The sequence below is a fragment of the Podarcis muralis genome, chromosome 2 (genome assembly GCF_964188315.1).
Source record: "Podarcis muralis chromosome 2, rPodMur119.hap1.1, whole genome shotgun sequence".
Taxonomy (NCBI): Eukaryota; Metazoa; Chordata; class Lepidosauria; order Squamata; family Lacertidae; genus Podarcis; species Podarcis muralis.
In genome coordinates this window covers 125,469,325-125,482,499 of record NC_135656.1, presented here as the reverse complement: position 1 = coordinate 125,482,499, position 13,175 = coordinate 125,469,325, and the positions used below count along the sequence as shown (strand labels likewise).

The 13,175-nt window shown below is 50.5% G+C and overlaps 1 protein-coding gene across 1 annotated transcript in view; it reads left to right on the top strand.

Annotated features, from left to right (window-relative positions):
* LOC144326624 (uncharacterized) overlaps positions 1–13,175 on the top strand; it is a 297,359-nt gene that overhangs the window by 118,872 nt on the left and 165,312 nt on the right. The window lies entirely within an intron of this gene.

The window sequence follows — 13,175 nt, the reverse complement described above, 5'->3', positions numbered from 1 at the left end:
GAAAACAATTTTAAATCCCTCATTGAATCCTTTAAACAGTTTTAAGTCCCCTTTCCCCCTATCAGCTATCTCCCTCCTCCAGCTCGTCTAGTTTGGATTTGATATCCCGCCTTTCACTCCCTTTAAGGAGTCTTAAAGAGGAGACCCTAACACTATAAATCTAAGGTGTCCCCACTGAGCAGTTTATCAACCCTGCTGGCCACTGGGGAAGACCTTCTGAAGGAAGTGGTTTGACCCCAAAGTTGCTTCATTCCTTTGTCTGCTGCTGCTGCCCGCACTAAAGGAATGTCTGGATGAAATCCCAGGGATGTCTGGCTCCTATGTCCAGTTGATAATCTAGAATAAAGTGTGGCTAAGATTCTGAGTCACAATCATGGCAGAGAAATACACCCAGGGAATATGAAACTGATTTGAAGATTGGTTTCTTCTTTACACTTCATTATTATTGTTCTTATTCTTATTATATTACATTCAGGTGGACACACCACTGGTTTCATCTTCTTTATTTTCTTTCCCACAATCAGTGTTATTCACCTTTAATACTCACCTTTTTCAGTGTAACACATATTTTTATCTTGTGATCTTCAAATGAAGAGAGGTATAACAATTTAATAAATAAATCCCAGTTGGAGCAGAGCTAGAATATCCAGAAGCCCTTGGCCACCCAGGGCAAGGGAGGAAGAACAGTGAGAGAGGCCTGGACAGAGAATCTCCGCTAAGATAGGCCAGTGTCAGGAGGCGGGTGCAAGACCTGGTGGCATATAATTATTATAAATCATAATTGGGGTGGGTGTCTCAATCTGGCCTTCCCAGCAGTCAGGCTACAGCTGCTTTCCTTCTGCATCTCCAGCTCTCTCCATTCAAGAATGCAAGGCTGAGAGATGGAGGTCCAACCCCAAGAACATTCTCCAACTGAGCACTCCTTCAACCGACCACAAGCACCAAGCCTTGTCACTAGACTTATATATGGGTCTCCGAAAATGGTCAGTATGGACCTCCTGAGGCCAAAGGGAATGTGCAGGTGATGAATAAAGATCTAGAGGTCGAAGGGGACAAAATGTGGCCCAAGGGGTGGAGGATTATAGTGCAGCAGATGAAGAACTTCATGATGAACTTAGGACGCTGATGAATAGTGGCCAGGTTCATGGAACATAGAGCAGCTCCCTTTCCTGTGAGAAACCACTTTTTATAAAACGTAAAGCCCACAGTTCAACGGTATTCTAAGATAATGCTGATTCATTAACAATAATTAAGTGTTATGAAAGGCTGATGATGCATTACCATTATTTACCATTATTTCATTTGCCTATGCTAAAAAATTGGAACATAAGGAGGACAGGAGAGAATTTACAAGACGTTAAAATAAGAGCAGATGCTAATTGATGTGTGTAATATTCCTTTGTTCTCTTCCTAGGTTTCCTCCCCCCCCCCCCCCCCGCTCCTCACTGTTGAAAGAAGACAATGGAGAAGGCAGTCAAAATTCTGGAGGGCCATGTCCAATGGGAATAACGAAGAAACCATATAAATTCATGGAATGTGAAAAGAGAGGAGAAACAATTTGAAAGTATGGAGTGTGGGAAGAGTTTCATTGACAGTGGAACACTTGGAAAACATCAACAGACTCACACAGGAGAGAAACCATATAAATGTAAGGAGTGTGGAAAGAGCTTCAGTCAGATTGGACACCTTAGAAACCATCAACGGATTCACACAGGGGATAAACCATTTAAATGTTTGGAGTGTGGAAAGAGTTTCAGTACAAATAGAGGACTGAATATTAATAATAAAACTCACACTGGGGAAAAACCATTTAAATGTATGCTGTGTGAGAAGAGCTTCACTGTTAGTAGAACACTTAGAATCCATCAACGAACTCACAAAGGGGAGAAACCATTTAAATGCATGGAATGTGGAAAGTGCTTTATTGATGGTACAGCACTTAGTATCCATCATCAAACTCACACAGGGGGAAAACCATTTGAATGTATGGATTGTGGAAAAAGCTTCACTTGTAGTGGAACACTTAGAATCCATCAACGGATTCACACAGGAGAGAAACCATATAAATGTATGGAGTGTGGAAAGAGCTTCAGTTCTAGTGGAGCAGTAAGAAGACATCAATGGACTCACTCAGGGGAGAAACCATTAAAATGCATGGAATGTGGAAAGAGTTTTATTGAGAAAAGAGACCTCTCACACTGGGGAGAAACCATTTAAATGCACTGAGTGCGGAAAGAGCTTCAATCGCAGTGGAACACTTAGAAAACATCAATGGACTCACACAGGGGGAAAACCATATAAATGTATGGATTGTGGAAAGAGATTCAGTCACAGTGAAACACTAAGAAAACATCAACGAACTCACACGGGAGAAACCGTTTAAATGCATGGAATGTGGAAAGAGCTTTATTGATGGTACAGCACTTAGTATCTGTCAGGGGCTCAGGAGCAGAGGCACAGGAGAGGGAGGAAATAGAGACCGAGGGGGAGGAATCTGAAGGAAATGTTAGCGATGACAGCCGTCCGAGGTCTCTGAGTCTCTCGAGCGACTCGGAGGATTCACAGAAAGGGGCTCCCATGGTCAGAGCAAGGGGGACACCCCAGGAAGAAGGGGCTAGAGGGGACTCAGAGAGCAGCAGTTGGAAATCAGGACCAGCTTCTCCACCAGAGCGCAGTAGGGGGGAGGAGTCCCAGGCATCGGGATCAGGCGGCACACCGCCAGCGGGAGGACATGAGTCAGGATTGGCCACGCCTCCATCGGAGAGCGAGGAAACGGTCAAAAGGAAGGTCGGAGACTGGGCGCGCGCGCCAAGTTCAAATGTACAAGAGGGCGGCGCAGTGGGCAGCCCGGATAGGGAGCCAGGTCCCAAAGCCCGCCGAAAGGAGGGAGGAGACTCAGGGGGGTCAGCGTCAGAAGAGTCCAGGACGGAAGGGACCCCGGGGGGTAGAAGGACCCAGAGGAGAAAGGAGAGACGGAAGAGGTGGAGTAAGGTTAGAGTCTTAAACTGGTGTACAGGGGGCAAAGACTCAGATGGAGCTTCGCCGGTCTAACCTCTAGACGTAGAGATGCACGCTAGGGCTTGAAAATGGAAACTGTACTTCAATAAAGACTTTTGTTCATTACTACCGGCTAGCGTTGGTCCTCTGTGAGCTGGGACCTGGAGGCAGTCTCTGACAGTAAGCTCCATCTCCTTTCATCAGTTTTCTTCACCAAAAAACCTCGCTACGTGAGTGGACGCAGTGAGAGAAGAAGATTGGTGCTTCTCGAGCTCACAAAAGTCAAGCGAGATGACTACAGAACAGCAAATAGCAGCCCTGCAAAATGCAGTGACACAACTCAACGCGGAGGTAATCGCATCCAGGAAGAGGGAAGACGAAGCGGCTGCCGCCTGCAGGGATCTCCAAGCCAGGTTGGAAGTGCTTACTAAGCAGGGGCAACCGGGACCCAGATCCGAGGGGATTGGGCTGGGGAAGAGAGGAGGCAGCCTTGTATCTCATTTCGATGGGAATTTACAGCAGTACCCCAACTTCTGAGCAGACGTGCTGTTTGCGCTGCAACTGCTGGATAAAGACTTTAGAGATGAGCAAGAGAAAGTGGGGTTTATCTTATCTCATTTGCATGGAGACGCTAAAGCGTGGCTGCGTAATCTGTGGAGAGATAAGGATCCGGCGCTCCGAAGTGCGGATGCATTCATTAAAGCGATGGATTCGTGTTTTTTATCTAATATAGACATTGATATTGCCAGAAAAGACATACATGGTTTGAAACAAGGAAGAGCCACTGTAAGGCAGTATCATTCTCGCTTTTTTGCATTGGTCAACGCGCTGGGTTGGGAAAAACATTCTGCTCCAGTCAGAGACCTTTTTTGGGAAGGCTTGAATGCAAATGTTAAAGATGAAATTGCAAGGGGGGAGAGACCCAAGAGCACTCAGGAAATTGTCCAGCGGGCGCTGACAATTGGGGTGTGTCTGGAAGAACGTCCATGGAGCAAAGATGAAGGGCGTTGGGGACGCACGCCAGCGAGAACACCTCCCCTCTTTCCCAGGGATGCAGCGCGTGCGCAATCCACACCTCCGCAGGGAGGGGGAGAGGAACCGATGGAGATTGGAGGCGCCAGGGCTCAGTCAGCAACCAGAGCCCTAACACCGGGAGCAGTCAAAGCGAAGCCGCCTAGAGGGAACAGGAAGTGCTACATCTGCGACAGTGCTCAGCACATGGCGAAAGAGTGTCCCCAGAGGCTCCACAAGCACACTGCAGCCTCCGCAACAGTAACGGAAGCAACTCAGCAGAGAGAACCACAGCAGGGAAACGACAGAGTCTGGCTGGAAACAGAGGCACTGGGGCCCAGCCAGACGAGTCAGTGAAGCAGTCCCCAGAAATTTTGCAGCCCACAGACCCCCTCCCGCCCAAACCAGTGGTGCAACTCACCGCATCGCTCCAGCTACCCAATGGACTCACTATGGAAGTGCCTATTACTATTGACTCTGGCAGTAACGCAGACTTTATAGGACTGGAGTTCATTCAACAACACAACATAGCGCTACTGCCAGCCACGCTGCCCCTGAAGGTTGTCACGGTGGATGGCAGGGAGTTGCTAGGGGGGCAGGTGGTGCAGCAAACGCCACTGATGGTGATGCAAATTGGGAATCACCGGGAAGTCATCAGCTTCAATGTCACCCAATTGCCGGACACGCCTGTAGTATTGGGCATGAGTTGGCTGTACAGGCACAGTCCAGCATTGGCTTGGTACCAACGCCAACTGACTTTCGGCTCCTCCTACTGTGCGGAACATTGCATTATACCTAGCCCAGAAGGGGAAGAGGATGACCCGCAGTTACAATTGGGCACGCTGCAAGCAGTGCCACTCAAGTACGCAGAGTTTTTGGAGGTTTTCTGCGAGAAGGAAGCGGACAAGCTACCTCCCCACAGGTTCTATGACTGCAAGATTGACCTCCTGCCGGGGGCGATGCTGCCGACCGGGAAACTGTATTCCATGTCTGAAGACGAACTGCAGGAACTCAGGGAGTTCATAGATCACAATTTGAAGCGCGGTTTCATCCGGGAGTCGAAAGCAGTGGGGGGCAGTCCCGTATTCTTTGTGAAGAAAAAGGACACACCCCAAAAAAGGCTTGTGGTGGACTATAGAATTTTGAACTCGAAAACCAAGCCCTCAGCCTTCCCCATGCCCAAGACCTGCTCGCGACTGTGAGGAAAGGACGCGTTTTCACCAAGTTGGACCTGCGAGGGGCGTACAACCTGATTCGCATACGGGAGGGCGACGAGTGGAAGACGGCCATGTTCACGCCACTGGGCACCTATGAATACAGAGTTATGCCCTTCGGATTACAAAATGGCTCGCACTGCTTTCAAGCCTTCATGCATCACGTGTTGGCGGGACTCCTCTACAAGAAGTGCGTCTGCTTCCTGGACGACATCCTGATATTTTCAGCATCGCGAGAGGCTCATGAGAGGGATGTCAAGGAAGTTCTGCAGAGACTGCAGGAGCACAGACTGTACGCCAAGCTGGAGAAGTGCCAGTTCGACATGACGGAGGTGGATTTCCTGGGCTACAAATTGTCGGACAAGGGGCTCGCCATGGACAGCGCCAAGGTTCGCTCAGTACAGTGGTGCCTCACAAGACGAATGCCTCGCAAGACGGAAAACCCGCTAGACGAAAGGGTTTTCCGTTTTTGAGTTGCTTCGCAAGACGATTTTCCCCATGGGCTTGCTTCGCAAGACGAAAACGTCTTGCAAGTCTTGCGATTTCCCCCCCGCTTCCCCCCCTTTTTCTAAGCTGCTAAGCCGCTAATAGCCTTTTAGCAGCTAAGTCGCTAAACCGCTAATAGCGCTAATCCGCTAAGCCGCTAATAGGGTTGCTTCGCAAGACGAAAAAACCACTGGACGAAGAGAATCATGGAACGGATTCTTTTCGTCTTGCGAGGCACCACTGTATTGGACTGGAAGAGCCCACGCAATCGGAAGGAAGTCCAGCGGTTTGTCGGCTTTGCCAACTTTTACCGCAAGTTCATCAAGGGGTTCGCTATGCAGACGGCGGCCATCACCGACACGCTCAGCTCCAAGAAGAAGAAATTCATCTGGACGGAGCAAGCGGAGCAGTCCTTTCAGAAACTCAAGCGTCTCTTCGCGTCCGAAGAGCAGCTACTGCATGTGAATCCCAGCAGACCGATGAGGGTGGAGACAGACGCCTCAGACAGGGCCGTGGGAGCTGTCCTGTTGCAACAAGACCCGCATGGGGACTGGAGACCGTGCGCCTTCTACTCCAGGAAGCTCAGCAAGTCAGAGCAGAACTACACCATCTGGGACAGGGAGTTGCTAGCTATTCATGCAGCGTTCAAGGCATGGCGGCACTTCCTTATCGGAGCCAAACACACAGTGCAGGTCCGCATGGACCACAAGAACCTGGAGTACTGGCGCACGGCAAGGTTCCTGAACCAGAGGCACATACGATGGGCGGAGTTCTTCGCGGACTTCGACTTCAGGATAGAGTACATCCCAGGCGACAACAACGTCATGGCGGATGCACTGTCCAGGAAGCCGCAATACCTCGAGGAGGCGGCACCGTCGGCGGCCAAGCACATTTTCGCACCGGAAGCGTGGGCGTGCGCTTCGGAAACCGTGGACCTGGATGCCGTACGTCGCGCGCTGCAGGAGGACCCCTTCGCACAAGCCAAGATGGAGGAGGTGCACAGGGGCAAGGTGAAGGACGACGAGTTCCAGATACGCGACGGATTACTCATCCGCAAGGGGGCACTCTACGTACCGGGAGACGACCTCCGCGCAAGGGTACTGCAGCAGTTACACGACGCTCCCACCGCCGGGCACTTTGGCAAAGAGAAGACTGTAGAATTAGTAGCCAGAGATTTTTGGTGGCCCAAGATGCGGGGGGAAGTCGCGGATTACGTCTCGAGGTGCGACACCTGCCAGAGGGCCAAGTCAGTGCACAAACCGCCGGCGGGACTGCTGGAACCGCTGCAGACACCGCTCGAACCGTGGGAGAGGGTGGCCCTGGACTTTGTCACGGATCTGCCCAGCTCGAGGGGCAAGACAGCAGTGCTAGTGGTGGTGGACATGTTCACCAAAATGGCCCACTTCATTCCGTGCGCGAAGGTGGCCACGGCCGAACAGACCGCCAAACTGTTCATAGACCACGTGTTCAGGGTTCACGGTCTACCACGGTCTATCCTGTCCGACTGGGGGCGACAGTTCATCTCGAACTTCTGGCAGAAGCTGATGGGCTTCCTGAACGTCAAGATCAACCTAGCGTCGGCGAGACACCCGCAGACCAACGGACAAGCGGAGCGGGTCAACGCCATCATGCAGCAGTACCTGAGATGCTACGCAAATCAGCAGCCCGCAACATGGGTGGACTACCTGCCGCTCGCCGAGTTCGCCTACAACAACACGAAGCACGTGTCCACGGGAGTGACACTGTTCTTCGCCAACAACGGGAGGCATCCCAGAACTTTCCCGGGATTAGAGAGAGTGGGGGAGGGGGAGCCACGGGCAGCATCAGAGTTGCAGGAGGTCCACGAACAGCTTAGGAGGCAGTTAGAACTAGCAAAGCACGCATACAAACTGCAGGCTGACAGACACAGAAGGGTTGGGGAAGACATACAGATGGGAGACTGGGTTTGGTTAGCAGCTCAGGCAGTGCCGGCCAGATCGTTAGCCAAGAAGAAGCTTGGACATAAGCAGCTAGGGCCTTACCAAGTCGAGGCACAGGTCAATCCAGTGGCCTTCCGGTTGACACTTCCGGAGGGATCCAGAATGCACCCGGTGTTCCATAGATCAGTGCTCACGCCCTATAAAGCACCTCACAGATTTCAGGAGCCAGGCACGGCACCAGACCCGCTCAGGGAAACGCCCACAAAGAGGGGGTCGCCAAGGGGGGAACCCATCAACGAAGTCACGGAGATTTTAGACTCGAGATGGGGGGAAGAGGGAGTAGAATATCTCCTCGCCAGAGAAGGTACCCCGGCCAGCGCCAACAGTTGGGTGCCGGATTATGCCTTGGAGGAACCTCTGCTCAAAGAAGAATTTCATGCCCTCTTCCCACACAGGCCCATGCCAGCAGAGTATTTCGACGACTGGCTTTTCACACCCACACTTTCAGCCAGCACATTCCAGGGGTTCGCCTCGGACGAGGAACCGGCACCAGACACACGCTCTCCGGAGGGATCACCCTCGGGGTCTGCCTCAGACCGCTCTTATTGGTGGGACGATCAACCAGAGGAGCAGTGGCGCAGGAAGTGGCTGGGGGGTCCTTGGCAGGCAACACCCTCAGATGAGAACGGGGGAGAGACGGACATGGACGTGTTGGGGGAGGACGTTGGGTTCGAGCACGGAGGCAGAGAGATGGAGGCAGAGGAGATCGACGTCGACGAGAGCACGGAGAACGAGCCGGACTTATCCGGCTGGATGTACGACACGGGGGACGAACTGTATCCGGCACTCACCCCCACAACGACGGAGCACCCAGTACCCACACCGGAAGGAGGGGAGGGGGAAGGGGGGGCTTCGAGGGGGGGTGGATGTCAGGGGCTCAGGAGCAGAGGCACAGGAGAGGGAGGAAATAGAGACCGAGGGGGAGGAATCTGAAGGAAATGTTAGTGATGACAGCCGTCCGAGGTCTCTGAGTTTCTCCAGTGACTCGGAGGATTCACAGAAAGGGGCTCCCATGGTCAGAGCAAGGGGGACACCCCAGGAAGAAGGGGCTAGAGGGGACTCAGAGAGCAGCAGTTGGAAATCAGGACCAGCTTCTCCACCAGAGCGCAGTAGGGGGGAGGAGTCCCAGGCATCGGGATCAGGCGGCACACCGCCAGTGGGAGGACATGAGTCAGGATTGGCCACGCCTCCATCGGAGAGCGAGGAAACGGTCAAAAGGAAGGTCGGAGACTGGGCACGTGCGCCAAGTTCAAATGTACAAGAGGGCGGCGCAGTGGGCAGCCCGGATAGGGAGCCAGGTCCCAAAGCCCGCCGAAAGGAGGGAGGAGACTCAGGGGGGTCAGCGTCAGCAGAGTCCAGGACGGAAGGGACCCCGGGGGGTAGAAGGACCCAGAGGAGAAAGGAGAGACGGAAGAGGTGGAGTAAGGTTAGAGTCTTAAACTGGTGTACAGGGGGCAGAGACTCAGATGGAGCTTCGCCGGTCTAACCTCTAGACGTAGAGATGCACGCTAGGGCTTGAAAATGGAAACTGTACTTCAATAAAGACTTTTGTTCATTACTACCGGCTAGCGTTGGTCCTCTGTGAGCTGGGACCTGGAGGCAGTCTCTGACAGTATCCATCATCAAACTCACACAGGGGAGAAACCATTTGAATGTAAGGAGTGTGGAAAGGGCTTCACCAATGTTGGAAATGTTAGAAGACATCAATGGACTCACATGGGAGAAACCATTTAAATGTATGGAGAGTTGAAAGAGTTTCTTTCAGAGTGGAACCCTAATTTCACACACAGGAAACTTAGACGACATCAACAGACTATTTGTTTGTCGGGGACAAGCAAATAATTGTATGGAGTGTGGAAAGAGCTTCAATAGAAGTGGAAACCTTGGCAAACACCAGCAAACTCAGAGGGAAAACCACTTACGTATATGGAGCATAGATAGCGCTTCAGTCCTGATGTTTCTACAAAACATCAATGGACTCGCAAGGACAATCCACAAACTACAAAATCATAGTTTGAATGGAAGGAGTGTGGGAAGTGCTTCAATTGCTTTATATATAGATAATTTTATTAATACTGTATATAATTTTTTTTACAAATTTCATTCAAAAATGGAAGCATTCACTTCCGGGTTCTTGGCGTTTGAAAGCCCCAAACATTCGACTTCCAAAGCGTTCAACAACCAAGATTCCACTGGGTATCCAGCAATTGTGTGTTGTCCAACGATATCCATTCTTTTAACCAACACAAAGAGGCTGCTTCATGGTAGAAAATCTAGCAATGCGAAGCCACCTCTATTTTTAGTATCTATCAAAATTTTATACTTTCTTCTTGGTGTTTCCCCTCGCCAGAGTAATCATGAAATATCTCTTTGCCATTTGTTAAAGAAGCTTGTATTATTTATTATTGGTATCATTTAGAATACAAACAGTATCTTAGGTAAAACATTTCTCTTTATGGTTGAAATCCTTCGTAAAAGTGAAAGTTTCATCCTCATATTTCCAAATGCTTTTTTTACATCTTTTGATACTCTAACGTAATTGGAATATGTTGTCATTCAGTGTTTTTCAAATAAACCCTTATTTAGTCTCCATCTATGCAATGAACTCTTTTCACCCCTCATTATCATCCATGTTGAGTTTTGATCTGATATAGTTCTTGGCTGGATCTCTACAGTCTTTAATCCTGTAGGCAGTTCCTTCAATATCCAGATCATGTTTCTTATTCCCGTAGAATCCTTTGAATCAGAAGAACATGTTTACTCTTGTTCTAAATCTCCAAGATTCTGGGGTCTGAATCTCCAAGATTCTGGGTTGGCAAACTAAGGCCTGTGGGCCGGATCAGGCGCAATTGCCTTCTAGATCCGGCCTGTGGACGGTCCAGGAAGCGCACGTGGATTGCCAGCACACACGTTCTTTCCCTCTCCCTCACATGGCAGCGCTTTTCTCCTCAGGGACGAGCAATCTTGTCCCACACCGGGCGCCATCAACGGGGGGAGTCAGCTCACCCCCCTGCCTGCCTCTGAAGGGTGGCGCTGGGAAGGGGGGGATTTGACTGCCGTCTGCTGCTGAGTTTTCCTCTTGCTGCTCCTCCCTCTCCCTCAGTCTATCCTTCCTTCCTTTTCTGCGCCCCTTCTCCTCACGCGCTTTCTTCGTCACCCCCTCCCTCCTTCATTCCTCCCATGGCATTCAGGCGGTTTGTTGCAGCGTCCGCAGCTGTCGCTTGCGGGTTGGGAAGCAGCAGCAGTTGGTGGGTAAAAGCTGCAGCAACGCCCCGGTTCCCCTGCCTCTGTCCTTCGCTCCGCCGGGGCTTCTGCTTCTGTCTTCTCCGGCCCACGCAGCCTCCTGCCCTGCCCTGGCACCTGGCTGGAGAAGCCCAACTGGGGCTATTGGGACGACAACTGGGACAGGTAAAGCCAAACATCTTCAGGCCTCTTTGCGGGTGGGCCAAAATCGCTCATTTCCCCCCGAAATATGGTCTGGTCCCCAACAAGGTCTGAGGGACAGTGGACTGGCCCTCTGCTGAAAAAGTCTGCTGACCCCTGATCTAGTAGATCCATTGTTGTAACCATATCAAAAAAGTATTTGGTATTTTGCCTTCTTCTGAGATACTTTACCTCAGTGTTCTGTCATAGTCCAGTGATACTACTCCATTAAATTCACCCATAATAATTATATTTCTGCCATAAACCTCAGACATACTTTCCTCCAGTAGTTGGAAGAAATCTCATGCAAAAAGTGGCTCTGAATCTGAAAGTCCCAGTCCCAAGTCTCAATCCTGCCACCCTAAGATATTATAAGCAAGCCCCACATTCCTCTTTCCACCTGCAATAGGGAGGTTAGAACGACACTTAATACCCGGCAGGGATCATAAGAGCCAGAATTGCTTTGCATTCACAAACGCTGTGTGAAATATCACTAGTGAACAGAATAATTTAAAGAAGGAAACCAACAACAGTATTAAAAGAGAGAAAAAGTGGATTTGAAATGACCAAACCACAAGATGAGAAGTCTCCCTACTAAATGAGGGAAGGGGGAGGCATTGGGGGGGCTTTTGAAGTCTCCCTGCTGGCAAGGGAATTCCAGAGCAAGGGCGCCTCTGTCTGTCTGGAATCCCTCACTGCCTCATCTCCAGCAGGAAGGGGGGATTTCCAGACTGGGACCCTTCACTCTTAGGGGGAGGTGCTGGGGCCTGGGCAGTTGGATGGATGGACATCAGCCTGCAGAAATGCACCCCCTTCCTTTCACAGGACTGTTGTGGTGTTGCATGTGTGTGACAAGGCAACACTCAAGAACAGTTCCCACCAACCAACATTACATCATTCCTCCACTGCCCACAAGAGGGCGATCTAGAATTGCAGAGTTGGAAGGGGCCACGAGGGTCATCTAGTCCAGTCCCCTGCAATGCAGGAATATTTTGTCCAAAGTGGGGTTCAAACCCCCGACCCATAGATTCAGAGTCTCATGCTCTACCGACTGAGCTCTAAAAGGGAGAGTTTCAGTTCAAGCAGAGCCCAGAATAATTAGGGTTGCCATATTTCAAAAAGTAAAAACCAGGACAACCCCAAAACTGTAGAACTTTTTCTTTTTTAGACAAGGCCCCAAATAAACGCCAAAAAAAAAAGCCCATGATTTTTCGACTGACTTTTCTTAAATTCAGGACAAAGTGTCATCTTTTGGAAATTCTGCCTTTGAAATCTTTTGCTAGTCTTTCTTTTGAAGGGGGGGGCGTTCAATCTGGCCAGTCCCCACGCAAAAGAATAAATGGAAACGTATCCAAAAGGGCAGCATTTGGAAACCACCTGGTTGCAAACCACTCTGGGTCCCTTGGCCTCCTGCTAGCAGAACTGCCTGAACTGGGAGCAGAGTAGGACTTACTTCCGAGTAAGCAGGCATCGGATGGAAAATTGGGTATCAATAAGGCTTTTGGCCGTGAATTCATACCTACAGCTGTCGCAGGAAACACCCCCCCCCCCTTTTCATAACACTGTAATGCACAAGCACCACACGCACCTCCCACCACCCCGACTTGGAGATGCCCCTTTTAGAGGAACATCCCCTAAAAGCCTTCCGTAAATAAGGAAGCGCTACCTTGTCAGCCCCAATCTAGAGAAACCCCGAAATTCCTCGCTTATTTCCCCGGAGCGCTCCGTCTCGCCCTATTTTTCTTACGAGTAGACCGGGCGACTAAACTCTAGGTCAACCAACGGTGGCCCGACCAATCAGCATTACCGAACAGCGCCCCTTGCGGCGGCCACGCAGGTACTGCACGCTACAGCCGCTCTTTTCCCTCTGACAGCTCTCAAATACAAAGTTTCCGAATTCAATTGACCGTGACTGATCTAATCAAAATGTTGCAAGTTGTTTCCGAAAGGCGAAAGTGCTTTGAACTTCAGCGACAGTATTCTTTATAAATTCACCATAAATCGGCCGTACCTTGGATTTTCACCGGACCACTTTTATTACACTACATATTTCAGGGACTACCAA